Source organism: Schistocerca nitens, chromosome 3 (genome assembly GCF_023898315.1).
Source record: "Schistocerca nitens isolate TAMUIC-IGC-003100 chromosome 3, iqSchNite1.1, whole genome shotgun sequence".
Classification (NCBI taxonomy): Eukaryota; Metazoa; Arthropoda; class Insecta; order Orthoptera; family Acrididae; genus Schistocerca; species Schistocerca nitens.
In genome coordinates this window covers 790,592,865-790,607,746 of record NC_064616.1, presented here as the reverse complement: position 1 = coordinate 790,607,746, position 14,882 = coordinate 790,592,865, and the positions used below count along the sequence as shown (strand labels likewise).

Sequence of the window (14,882 nt, the reverse complement as noted above, 5' to 3'; positions counted from 1 at the left end):
TACATACATACTAAAACTGAACTTTCCTGACAGTAACAAGGAGTTTGCATATTTACTTGTATAGGAAACTTATCACATCTCCTCCATGAATATGTGCGAAATATTCCATAAGAGCATTGACTTAAGATCTGTAGTTTGTAAAATATTTACACAGTGTGAAACCAGTCTGTTGTCAGCAATTTCACATCTGAACATTATTGGAACTGTTGAGACAATTTGAGCCTCTAAATGAAACAGCTTATTTTTATGTCTCCTTAAAAACACACTTACTTATTATCAATTGCAATATATGCCATGATAACATTGTGTAAATGCACTTACATTCTGATAACAGGAGAATTAAACCAGTTCAACATAAAATTACTGAGCAATTACAAGATGGCAATTCTTGTAAGTATGAAGGTTTTTCTTTCTTAATACTAACAGAGTTAGTTTTATATGAAAATAATTTGAGAATGGTCCTAATTACAATTAATTAATCATCACTCAACAACTACATGCAAATTCTAAAAAAAAGATCTGTGCATCACTTTACAAATGGAAGCTGCAGCAGATATAAAAGATCCACATATGTGTGAATAGTATGAACTCGCTGAGGGTTCTGTACAACTTAATTACGTATATAGACAGTTCATCCAGCCAAGGAATCAAGATTTTCTGTTACTTTTGTCTGTTATCAATATCGATAATGGCAAGATATCAAAATATGTGACATAAATGGCCATATCTTGATGACCTTGATTTAGAAGCTTGAAGTTCTCACACAGCCAAGGCACCATAAATGAATTTCAACTTGATATGTCTACCCATACTTGAGAAAAAGGGGTCTTAACAGACAGATGTAGGGACAGTCTCATAACAGATTACAATAACATATTCTCTTCCTGTGATATAATTACAAATTAATTACTTCTGAATTTTTTCCCTTACTTGTGCTGTGAAACCTTGCTTCTTGCCAAATTTCACGATTCTAGGTCAACGAGAAATAATGTATGAGTTTTGATGAGCAAGTTTGGGAAAATCAAGTATGCGACATAAATGGGTGTATCTTTTGATTGCACTTTAAATGTTTCATACCAAAAAAGGGACCATAGACATTAGTATGTGACAAATTTCAGCTTCATACATTACCAGATCCGGGGTCTTATCAGACAGACAGACAGACAGGATAACAAATGAAAAAATAATATCTTTTTCATTTAATAACTAAAAATTGACAATTTTAGGATTTTTCCATTACTTGTACTGTGAAACCTTGCTTCTTGCAAATTTTCACGAGTCTAGATGAACAAGAAGTACAATATAGGTTTGGATGAGTGAGTTGTGAGTATCAATATGTATGACAAATGGCCATATCTTGATTGCACCGACATAGAAGCTTAAAGTTAGATCATTGCCATGGTACCACACACCCCTTAGTATGAGACATAAATTTTAACTTGACACATCTGCCTGTTCCTCAGAAAAATGGTTATAGAAAGACAGGCAGACAGACAAAGTGATCCTATAAATGTTCTGTTTTTACCAGCTGAGGTATGGAACCTTGAAAACAAAAATTACCCTGTAGGCATAGTTTGCATCTTGTCAAAGTATCTGGCTGTGTGGCTCACAGAATTCCAAGTAGGAAATTAAAATGTGATGGTATTTGTGCATGTAACTGAATGAGATAGTGTAACTGTTTAAGATGCTAGCCTTATATTGAGCAGGATGGAGGTTCATGCTCTCTCTGGCTATCCTGATCTGATTTAGGTTTTCCGTGGTATTCCTAAATGGCTTTAGGCAAACGCTGGGATGGTTCCTTCAACACTGTCATGTCTGATATCTGTCCTATTGATCTAATCATTAAATTAGTGTACATGCATATGCTTGTGTGACTATTGGTTTCTTTGTATTTAGGTGAAGTCTCTCTTCATATCATTGTAAAATGACCTTTGGTCGACTACATTTTTAATACTAATCCCATAACCCTGGTGGAATGTTACTTTCTTAACAGAATGTAAGAGGCCACACCTAAAAAGTGCACACAGTAACAAAGCTCAGCTACAATTAGGTCTCACAAATGAGAATCAGTACAAGGTTTAGTATTTGTCACACTCTTTAGCTGTACACGTCAACTTTCAGAGTTCATAATACACGACTGTTTGAAAACAGTAATATTTGTTCATTAAATATATACATATCAATGGCTTGGGATCAAAACTATCAGTCACATCCCAGATAATAGCTAAAAACTGATCAACAAACAGTTTCAGCTTTAATTTCACCAAGATTCATGTAATGCAATTTCAACCAACTATAAATTATCTAGTAGGACTAGTCAGAAACAATGTGGATGCATTAAATGGAACACTAAAATTCCTTGGTGACTACAAACATTTCATAATGAAGTGGATTCAACACACAGACTAAGTAAGAAGCTCAGTTCTATTTGGTATACACTTAGAAGGATATATTATTTGATCAATAGTATCCTTACAGCTCTGTAAAATGCAGATTTGACCACTAGATGTCATGAGTTGTGGGCCCTACAGTATAAAAGGAGATGGGGGAGTACTGTGTTGTCAGTAGAGAAGCATTAATAGCAGAACAGGTCAGTCAGGAAAGCCAAGTAACTTTGATTGCGGATTAGTCATTGGATATCACCTGAGTAACAAACCCACTAGTGGCATTTGAATCCTCCTAAAGCTGCCCAAACTGACTGTTGGTGATGTAGTCGTGAAATAACAAATGCTGATAAACCAATACAGGCACACCTCATGTACTAACAAGTGGTGACAGTTGAGATTGCAGATGGCGATTGTAAAAAAAAAAAAAATCACATGAAATCTGTGGAAGAAACCACTTGTTGGGTTACATAGTGCAATCAGCAGTCCAGTTAGCATCATGGTTGAGGAGATCCTTGTAAGTCAGACATTTTTGCAGTCCATGAATGCCAAGTGATGCTTGAGGAGCTGTAAAGAATGGTGCCACTGGGCAGTGGATGACTGGAGAAGAGTGAACTGGAATGACGAGTCATGCCATACCTTGTGGCAATCCAGTTTGGCATATATATCGAGAAACTATATACCATAACATATAGCACCAACACAAATACACAAGAGGAGGGGTGTTAACGTATGGGGACATTTTTAATGCTTAGAATGTGGTCCACTTATTACGCTTAAGATGTGGAAGGCTATGAGCAAATTTTACACCATTGTGTACTGTATACATTGGAGGAACAGTTAGGAGACAATGACCAATCATATCAACATGACAATGCACCCTGCCATAAACCAGTATCTTCGAGGCAATTGTTTGTGGACAATAACTTCCCTGAAAATTACTTTCCTGCCGTTAGTCCCAAGCTGAATTCATTGGAATAATCTGAGATGGGTCAGAATGTCTATTTCACTCCAGGCCTCAGCATCCAGGGTCGCTATTTGCTTTGTTTTCAGCTCTTAAAGAATGGGCTGCCATTCCTCCAGTTGTTCAGGCAACTTGCTCAAAAAGTGTCCCCAGCAGAGTTCAAGCCATGAAGCACAAATGGTGGAAGAACCCGATATTAATGTCCACTAACATGTGTCCAGATACTTTTGATGAGATTGTGTACATCTCTAAACTGAGGTTAGTGTGCTAGCATATTTTTCTGACTTACTGTTTTGATATGCAAAAGTAAACAATTTACTCAGTGGAACTGAGCAATGAGAATGTGTGAAGGAGAGAACTGTACCCATTGCTGTGATGTCATGAAAGATTCCAAATTCTTACTCGAACTTCATTCGATAAACACATTTGTTTCAAAGACAGTACGCTGAGAGCAAAATACCTTCACAATCAGTTTATGTATGTGCTGAGACCACTTTATATCATCACATAACTGGAATTTTGCATACTTCAGAGTGAAAAAGAAACTAAAGTGAGCTACTCTACTAATTTATTCGGAATTTAATGCAATTTAGCTTTTTGTCCAGCTGGACAGCAAAGAATTTTACTGTCATCCATGCTAGCTCTCCACAGTCATTATAAGGTCATTTAGGAAGATTACGAATCGAAATGAACCAACTATTGAACCTTACAAGACTCCATATTTAATGCTGGTCCATTTTAAGTTCAGCTTTTTTCCTGTGGTAGAGTTTATTGATGCAATCCTGTACTTTGTGCTATTAAGGTAAGACGGATGTCAATAATGCTGTAAAGTTTTAGTTTGCCATATACAATTCTGTGGTCAACAAAATCACAAGCATTGTCATGTTGCAAAATAAAGTAACACAATTATTTTCATTGTTCAGCTTTGCCATGCCTTCAACTGTGAGATCTCGCACGGCTTTCTGTGTAAGCTGACGTTCGGCAGCAGTTGAGAAGTCATGCTTTGAAAAATTATTTGGTGTTAAATTTGCAAACCATTTTAAATGGCTTAAGTTAATGAAATACATATCTAATTAAAGGTGACTTCATCATCTCCATTTTTACATCTGGGTGTCACTACACAATAATGAATTCTGCCAGAAAATGGGCCTGGAATTATAACAAATTACAAAGACATTGACAATGTCCACAAGCCAGCACAAAATTTTAATACTGTACTAGAAACACCATAATAGCCTGAATAATTACCACTTAGCTGAGACATTAGCACGCCTGCCTGCCAGGCTGGGGGACCGGGTTTGATTTATGGCTGGGTCAGAGATTTTCTCAATGTGGGGCGTTGAGAAAGCACCGAGTTGTTAGAGAGAGAGAGAGAGAGAGAGAGAGAGAGAGAGAGAGAGAGAGAGAGAGAGAGAGATGCAGTGCAGGGGGCAGCAGGGTTATTGGCTATGAAATAAGGAGGAAGGAGTATGCAGGTACATGGGAAAGGCATGTGATACACAGGTCCTGTGGACAGTGGGCAGCAGGGCATGAAAGCATGAAGATGACATTGAGACATGGATTGGAAGGGGGGGGAGGGGGGGGGCTGACAGGACAGAGGAAGGGAAAAATGTTGGGTAGAGGGTGTGGGAACAATGGATTAAAGGAGAGTGAGCCCAAGAGGGTTACAGGAGCAAAGGATGTGGTGCAAAGGTAACCCCAAACTGCACAGTTCAGAGAAGCAGTTGCAGACAGAAGGATTGAAATGGTCTGGGTTGTGATGCAGCTGTGTAACTGCAGTACGTTGGGCTCAGCTGCAAGTTAGCCAAGTGTGTGGTAAACTTTGTTCTTGGCCACAGTTTGGCAGATGCAATTCATTCTGGCAGACTGCTGGTACATGCACGTGTGTAGTTATATTCTAGATTGACACAGGATTTATTGCAAAAGCTGGCAAGTTTTCTCTCTCTTTTGTGTGATCAGTGACTCAGAGCTTGTGCTATTCGGTAATTAGTCTCCTTTACTCCTAAAGCATTTGATAACTGATATACTCTTCTTTGCCCTTTTCTTCTTTCATCCTTAACATTCCATTCTCTTGTAAACTGCAGAAGTATTGTTTTGGTGTTCAGGAAGATATGTCCTAGGCATGCAATTTTTCTACTTTTAAGCATTCTTAATGCTTCTCACTGTTTGTGTCTTTGTCACAATACTTTAGTGTTAGTTATTATTGCTGTCTGTGGCATTTTAAGCATTTTGCCATAAATCCATACTTCAAATCCCTTCACCTTCTTTGCTGTTACCATATTTTGTTTCCATCTTTCAGAGCTGTATATAAGTACAGACCAGATACAGTATCTTGCAAATATCTCTAAGGTTTAAATCTAACTCTGTACTAACAAGAATTTTCTTGAGTTTTATGTAAGTGTTATGGGCTTCTCTACGTGACATTTTATCTTTATGTATGTTCTACATCTATATTCTGTGAACAATTTTGAATTGTACAATACAGGTTACATCCCACTGTACTGGTTATTTTTCCTGTTCCATTCATGTACGAAGCACAGCAAGAATGATTCGTTAAATGCCTCTGTGTGTGCTGTAATTAATTTAATCTCATCCTCACAAGTCCTATTGGAGCAATATGTAGTTTTTGGTCAAATGCAATATTTTTGCCAAGTTCTGTCTGTTTTATTCCACATTCAGCTTCAGGTTTTGCCAGTTCAGTGTCTTTTTTGTCAATGTCAGTGTTGCTTTTACCAAATTCAGTGCAATTTTTTGCTAAATTTGCTGTCTATTTTGCCAAATCCAGGTGGTGTTTTTGCCAAATTTGGTATTTTTTATCAGATTCAGTGTTTCCACTAGAATTTGATCAGTCCCTGCTGTTTTGTTGGTTTTTAAGTTTCGTATCACTTTCTTGTTTTTGTAATTGTAGGTCCTGGTTGATTATTGTTTCTAAAACTTAGATCTTTTTGATCACTATCTGGAAAGATGTCCCTAGCACAGTCTTCCAACATCTCTTCCTTCTCCACAACACCAAGAACTATTTTATTCCTTCTGTCGATGACACATTTCTTCTTCTATATATCCTAGCAATTCAAATCACATGAAGCTTACAAGCTTTCAGTTTCTTCACAGTCATGTTGTAAGCAATCATTTTCTGCTGCTCTAATCTTTCTGAATGTTGTTATAATTAGATTGATCTGTCTGGGATCTACACTTTTGCATTCATCCATCAATGACAGAACTTCATCACTCACTTCCCTCTCCCCCCCCCTCCCCCCTCCCCCTCTCGTTTTAAATCCTAAGTTATCAACGTTTTTCGTATCTTCCCATACTTTGTTACAGCTTTCTTGATATTTTACTGTTGATATCTACACCCATGCTCACTTCATTTCTCAGTTCATGTTGTTTGAGTGTTACATAAGCTATCCTCTTTCACCGAGTTGTTTTTAGTGTTGTATGAATTTTGATTGTAGAGAAGCTACAAGTAGCATATGGTAAGACGGTACATCAGCTCCAGGCTAAGAAGAGGCTCTTGTGACTTAAGTTCCCAAGTGCTTGTTGATTAATATATAGTTTATCTGGTTACGAACTTTATTTCATATTCCCAGTCATAGCGCAACCTTCAGATGTTCATATGTGGTATTCACTAATGCTCAAGACTTTGTAGTTCCCACACTGTTTTGAGTATGGCCATTTCCATTTTCTCCTACATGATCAACAATATTATGGTATTAGATTATGTAAATCTAGATGTGTGTTCAATTTTGTTATATCCAAGTGACGTTCTGACAATCTTAACAACTGGTTACATCCCAATGGCCTTTTAACTTTCCTATATTAATCACACAAGTTCACCTTTTTAATTCACGAGGGTTTTTATGTCCCTTTGGGTGTTCAAGATTTACAGATTTTCTATTCTGTTGTCTTCTTGATTTGCTAGTATCTGGTGCACAGAACCACTATTTATTACATTTGCATTCAATGTTACTATGCCTTTCCTTGTTCATTTAAAAGGTTTCAATTTTAATACAGAAAACACATTCCCAAACAAGAAACTTTAGCAAATTGGACACTACATTGCACAGTATAATTTATACCAACAATGTGAACTACAGAACATTTGACTAACAACTTTCAAATTATTATAATATTATTGTGACAGTACTGGAAAGTACTGTCGAACATCAACATGCCTGCCATTTGTCATTGTTGCCAATGGTATTTTACTTTATCAGCACTGGAGGTTTACTCTCTATATTTAGACAACTATCTGCCATTTTCTTCACTTCCTATCAAGCTTCAACACCTAAAAGTGGTACTTGAGCATTATAACTGACAGACTATAAATAGATACCTTCCTGCAGCAAATTAACTTTGAAATTATGTCCCAATGTGTAAACTACATAGAAAAACTCCAGTGGTGTAATTATGTAACAATAATATTATATATTCAACGCTTACCTCCAGGAAGTTATAGACCAAGTTTGAGAAACTACTGAGGTGGAGGATCAAAATTAATGGACAGAATATAGACATGCAACGTTATGCAGATGATATTGCTATAGTCACAGAGACAAAAGAAGGTAAGAGGAAGTCCTCAGAACAATGGAAAGGATTCTATGCTATCAGTATGGAGTGAGAGTAAACAAGAAAAGGACCGAAGTGATGGTATGCAGTATTGAAGCAGACTATGAATCTCTGAAAATGAGAGTTGGAAAAGAGGAATTGGAAGTGACAGAGGAATTTACGTACCTGGGAAGCAAAATAACAAGGGATGGTAGAAGCCGGAAAGAAATTGTGATCAGAATACAACAGGCCAAAATTGCATTTAATCTGAGGAGGAACTTACTCAACAGCAAGAACATCAGTCTGAAAATAAGGAAACGTATCACGAAAGCTTTCGTTTTGAGTGTGGCCCCAATATGGATGTGAAACTTTGATAATGGGAAGAGAAGAGAGAAGATGGCTAGAGGCCCTGGAGACGTGGTGCTATAGAAGGATGATGAAGATAAGCTGGAGAGACAAAGTAACAAATGAAGAGGTGCTTAGAAGAGAAAAGGAAACCAAATCTCTGTGGAGACGCATCCAAACAAGAAGAGAGAAACTTTTAGGGTACATACTAAGACAACAGCATCATTAAAACAATAGCAGGAGGGGTTATTAAGGGAAGGAATCAGTGGGGGTGACCAAGGATCTCATACATGCAACAGATCATGAATGATACTGGATGTAACATGTATGTGGAAATGAAGAGGAAGGTGACAGAAGAGAGGAATGGCGCTCTGCTGCAAACCAACCTCAGGGTTAAACACAAGAAGAAGAATCACAACACACAAATATAATGTTAATAAATGTTTTGCCTATCATGCTGGATGTATTAGACACAACTGAATTGAGAGAAGGTTACTGCAATGTGAAAGAACTTAGATAAATGAGTCTCATTTTATGAATGAAACAAGCAGGATTTTAGTGCTGTTAATATCAACGCAAATTTTGTTCTTAAATTTATGGAGTTGTTATATATGAAATTCTTATAACATGCATAATTTAAATGCAGCTTGGAAACAACCCATCTTTTCACACAAATTGTTTCTTGTAATCTTTCCTTTTAGTGGATTTAATGTGCATTTTATACCAGTGACATTAAGAATAATTAATTAATTAATTAATTAATTAATTAATTAATTAATTGAAGTTTCTCACACTATGAACATCAACATTATAATTTTGAAATGTTTACTACAGCCTTTACATAATATACAGTATTTAAAAAAACAAAACCAAGTTCAGAGACATACCATTTACACATTTGAACAGCAGCATATTTAAGTATAACAAATGTAACTAAGAGAGAACATTCACTTGTGAAGATTATTTGACTACTCCAAAATGTCTATGTGATGACTTATCATGGACCGTTGGTGTGTGATGCCTTAAAAATAGTACCTTCATTTTATACATAAGGAGCACCTCAAAATTTTGGTGAATGCTGGTGAATGCTGTCAGGGGGTGATGAAAAAGTTTCCATTTGAGGACGTTGCTGCTGTGTATATGCAACATACTGGAACTCCGATGTGGGTATTTAAGCACTGACACGTAGGTAAGGGATTTGCATTGCACTTTTGTCTTTCCGACGTGCATGCAGTAAGTGAGGCAATTTGCAGTATGATGACATTATTACCAAATGTATCCAAACAGGACCAACATCATGCTATTCTTTTCACAGGTATCGAAGGACAAACACTGGTAGACATCCATCAGACAGTGAAGAATGCGTATGGGGCAGCAAGTCTGTTGAAAACCACCACTGTGGAATGGTGCGCCAAGTTCCATTTTGGTCACCATCTGGCACAAGAGGCAAAAGTTACACAACTCAAGTGAGACACACTACCACCTACCCTACAGTCCTGATCCCCCCCCATGCAATTATCATGCTTTTGACTTCTTAAAGGACGAAAAATTCCTGTTGGATGAGGATGAGCAGCACACAGTTACAGAATTCTTCACACGACAGGACATGATGTTTTACCAAATGGGCATCTTCAACCTAGTGTGTCGATGGGATGATTGCCTCAATGCTCACAGGGATTTCTGCATCATAAAATATAGAAAACAGATGTGAATACACTGCTCTATCGACCTTTAAGAAATATACACTTGACACGAGCTTTCTGCAGTAAGAGCGAAGCATCAAAAACTGTCCACAAAAGGAGTTTAATATCAGTAATGCATACCTTTGAATGTCCAGTAGGTTAGGATTTCCTTGGAGGCACATTTTAAAGACCACACTCCACTTTCCTGCCCTATAAGAACACTGGTCAAAAATGCTAGATACAACGTAGGAATATTATAAAACTTCATCAGATTAGGAGCTCCAATTTTGTCCTTCACATATGAACTCCCTGTGGATAATGCTATCACTGTCAAACAAAGCTTTGCACACTGAGATCATCAATATGAATCAGTGACGGTCATCTGCACTTTGGAGTGTAATGGTAACACCAGGTTTCATGGCTTAGGTAATTATTTGCAGAGAAGATGGAAACTGCTGCAAAAAATTACAAGCATTGCATCAGACAGTGTTGTGTAAAGTGCGCAATATTTCACACGGCAGCTGCATGTATTTGAGGTGCCACTCTTGCTTGCTGTTGTGGTTTGACACACTGCACACTGATTTCCTAGAAAAGCTCAGGCCCAGGGGGCAGGTCTATAACATTATCATGGAGGACATCAACACCCAGAACCCCCTGCTGAGGAAATGGGTCACAGATTCAGCATACGAAGTGCAGGAAAGCAAGGCCGTAAAATCCAGACTTCAGTGTACGTGCACAGGCAAAGTGTTGGTACCCAGTTTTAACTCTCCTGGCTTCCACTCCACATGTGTTCACTCATTGAGTTTGTTGGTCTGCGACAGACAATACCTTTGTACCACCAGCACTAGTTTCCATTCTTTGTCAATTTCAAATGCTGTGTCTCTTAAGTTGCTAGCTATGGATTTTTTGTGCACTTCTCTTTGATGGAATTACAGTAAGTGGAAGCGGATGAGAGGATCTTTGTCCCTCCATAGTTCATGCCGTGTCGTGGATCAGGACTGTTCAGCAACAGCAATCACATCTTTCTTCAACAGTGCATCATGTCTCAACACTATGATTTCCCACTCTGGCATGGGATTTTACATATTCTGGCCTCCTTAGATCTAGTTCATCTTTAACAAAACCCATCATCAGTTGCACTCGCACCAGAGAGTGCAAGAGACACCGAGATGTCTTCAATATGCTGCTAAATTGAAGGACACACCACCAATGTAAGATAGGAGAACCATCCTTGTTAAGTTCTCTGTTTCATCTGGCTGCTCTGTAGATTTAATTCTTGTTGGTCAGCGTGAATTGTGAATCAGTTTAACGAGGTACTCTTTCTGGAAAAACACAGAGCAGAGGTAACTATGTCTAAGTTTATGAAACACTGTGACCCAAGAAGACCTTTCCTTTTGCACAAACCATGAAATCCAGAAATGGGACATCTTCATTTTTCTCCACTTCTGTGGTGAAGCAGAGACTTAGATGGAGAGAGATGTCCTGAATTTCTGTCCCACCTGACCAAAAGAAGATGGTCTAGACAACAAATCTCAAAAAACTTCTAGGTTTCAAAACCACAGACTGAACTGCTATGTCCTCAAAGTCTTCCAGTTTAGCTACTATGGAAGATGGGCAGATGGCTACTGACAGCAATACCTTCCAGCTTTTTCAAGGTATTGGTTGTTAAATGTTCCAGGTAAACACATTAAGGATGTCCTCTTCCATGAGTTTTCGCGGATCCAACACACACACACACACACACACACACACACACACACACACACACACACACACACACACACACAGAGAGAGAGAGAGAGAGAGAGAGAGAGAGAGAGAGAGAGAGAGAGAGAGAGAGAACATAAAAAATTGTTAATATGTCTATTGGTTCGAGGCACATGGTCTTCAGTCACTGTATAAAATTTTCAGAGTTACAAATATGGTGTTCACATTTGCCTACCAAAGGGCTCAACAGTGAAGCCCAATGTTTTGCTAGGTAGTACTTTGGGACTCACACTGCTCACAATGAGGAAATTGGAACTCCCTCTTTATCTTCAGTAGGCCATGAAGTCGTGGTAGAACTTTCACTCTTACCATTAAAATCTTTTTCAGATTATGAGGAGAGTGGACAGGACTACATACTAGTTTTAAGACTGGCTGCAGCAGTGGGTCATGGTGCAAGAAACTTTAAAGCCTTACACACTGATAATTGCAAGAAGATATACCATACAGACACATTGTAACTAGTTTCACAGATAAACCACTTTGTGACAATGTGATATCAGTGTTGGAAATGGGACTAAATTTTGCACCCACTCCAAATACTATGCACATCAAAGATTTTAGCAGTGCCATGGAGCACAGTATCTTGGAACTTCTCAGTGATACTGCTGAAGAAATAAGGCACTGCGGGGTCATAACTTTGATGCCCAGATCCAAGCAGAACATTGCCAATGAGGAAAGAAAAGCACTATGATCTCCAAGATAAGACATGGAAATAGTAATTTTACCTGCTGCAAGGCCAATGCGGCTGCTGCTCTGCCTGCAACAACCCAAATGGCAAGATGGCAGCTCCACTACAGGACTGAGTATCATGATCTTTGGAAGGATCCAAAAGATGCAGTACACTGAAAGACCTCCGTGCTCCTCAAATCAAGCCAGTTCCCTGACCAGCTAAGAAAGAGCTTACGAGTATGAGCACCAGTTCCAACACTACTTATGTCCTGCCAAAGATGCAAGGAAAAGTCCTGCTACACCAAATTATGAGTAAGATAGGAGTCCCACCATACCACCTAGTAAAACCTGGGTTTCATTTTGGAGCCCCTTGGTAGTGCAATTTGAACACCATATCTGCAACACAGAAAATTTTATATGATGACTCAAGACCTGCATCTCTAGCCAACCAACACAATCACGAGGTTCAATGCGATCCATTTGTTCATAAGAAGGCTCTGGTGGATTCACTGCAACTAGTGGAAGAGGACACCCTAAATATTTTCAAAAATGTGTGTACCAGATTTTCATTTTGTTTAACGCAAACTGACAGTGTTGCTATTGGTCTCCATAGTAGCCAAACTTTCTGTGTAAGACTTCCAGTTAGCAGTTTTGAAACCTAAATGTGTTTGGAGGTATTTAGAGGATACATTAATGGCATGACCACATGGAACAGCAATGCTTCCTTTATTATTGGAGCATCTTAATTCCCTCCATCAGAGAATATGCTTCACCATGTAAGTGGGAAAATGTGGATGTCATGGTTCATGGAAAAGAAGAGGGCTTCTTGGATCACAGAGATTTGTAAAATTACACAAACTGACCTTTATCTATGAGCTGTCATCACCCAGCCCGACGCAGCAGTGTATTATGGAAACTCGCCTATAGGGCTAGAGCTGTCTCAGATCCAGAAAGCTTATCAGCAGAGCTTAGCTCTCTCCACTTTCTGTTTGTTCAGAACAGGTACTCCAATATGCCGATTTGCAATGAATTTCAACCAAGCTGAACTAATTCATAACAGCAGATAAAAGAAATGGGCAACTCCACGAGCATGGTGTTCTAACTTATGTTGTAGTGTATCCTTTAAGATCAGCAGGATATTCAAGAAAAAAACGAATGAAGGATGTCTGCTGCCCTCTGGCTGAATGAAAATTGTGCTGTGAGCTTCCACTTTTAGGTTGAACAGGTTTTATAAACAATTGAAATTTTTGCCATACATAAAACCTGTTTTATTACCACATTATCACATAACAGGCTCATAAAAATCAAAACTTATAATTTAACGTAGTTTTAGTGAAAGACTCAGTTTTAAAGCATTTTAAAAGGTTGCAAAATGTATGTGAAAGGTCCAAAGACTTAAAGGTTTCAATTTATACAACTTCTGTGCACTCAGTTTTGTACTGATATTAGCCAGTCAATGAACTAAAAATGTGTTCCACTGCTCCAGTATCTTCCTTTGATGTAGAGTTATGCCTTCCTGTTGAACCAATAGGAACTGGAGCACTCACAACCTTCAAAACATCGTGAACAGGAAGTGAGCACTGATTGCTTTGTTGCTGTCCTTCAGCTGGAAATCTATATCCAGCAACTGGTCCATGTGGTAGCATGAAGTTCGCTACACTTTCATTTAACTCTTAACTGGTGTCTCTGCAATCCACCAGTCACAGTCATACACACGCCACAAAAATTCCCTGTCTCAAGATGTGAAACAGAGTATTATCCTGCTGTTTCCGAGGTGTTTGCCAAATGAATGAAATTTCTTCTTCCTTGCTCCCAGAAGTGAATTTCTGTCACAGTAGTGGTTTGTTTGGACCATTCTTTTTTCTGCTCACAGAATTCTTTGATTTCCTCTTTGGACAAAAGAATGAGGACTGTGGATGTATAAGATTTCACCACTCCTGCAAAATCCTCAGGATTCTGGATCACAGCTGTATTTGGTCTGCAAAGATTAGGTTTTGTAGCATGGTGCTCCAGCAGGCCTCCTACACTATCACAACAACCATTCCCATGACCAGTAGCACTGTACACCCAGTCAGTTGGCACAAGCGACTTACTCAATTCGAACAGCTGGTAATGATTTTTAAAATGACTAGGAGCACCATCAGAAACAATGATGATATTCTCTGCCCCTGTTTGCAGTTGAACTTTGTGCACAGCTAGAAAAGCATGTGCTTATTCATGTCCTGTGTCATCACTTATAACTGCAACACTTGTGGTCTTGTTTTGAAAATATGGCACTCCTGTAAAAATTGAAACTTTATCATTACTCCAATGATACCCTTGTACTTCTGGTGGGAGAATTACAGACCTGTTCTCCACAAAATCACAACGAAGCCCTAAACATATTTCTTCAGCTTGTACACACCCTTCCACTTCTACAATGTGTTGTTGCAATTTCTTCAGATGCTAGTGTGTTACTGCTTTCACTGACCACTTACCACGTTCATCAATGAAACTGTGAGAGGTAACAGTTTTCTTAATTAGTTT

The 14,882-nt window shown here is 38.5% G+C and overlaps 1 protein-coding gene across 2 annotated transcripts in view; it reads right to left on the bottom strand.

Moving 5' to 3' along the window:
* The window catches only part of LOC126248805 (uncharacterized), a 591,690-nt gene that overhangs the window by 84,413 nt on the left and 492,395 nt on the right, over nucleotides 1-14,882 (bottom strand). The gene's annotated exons all lie outside the window — the stretch shown is intronic.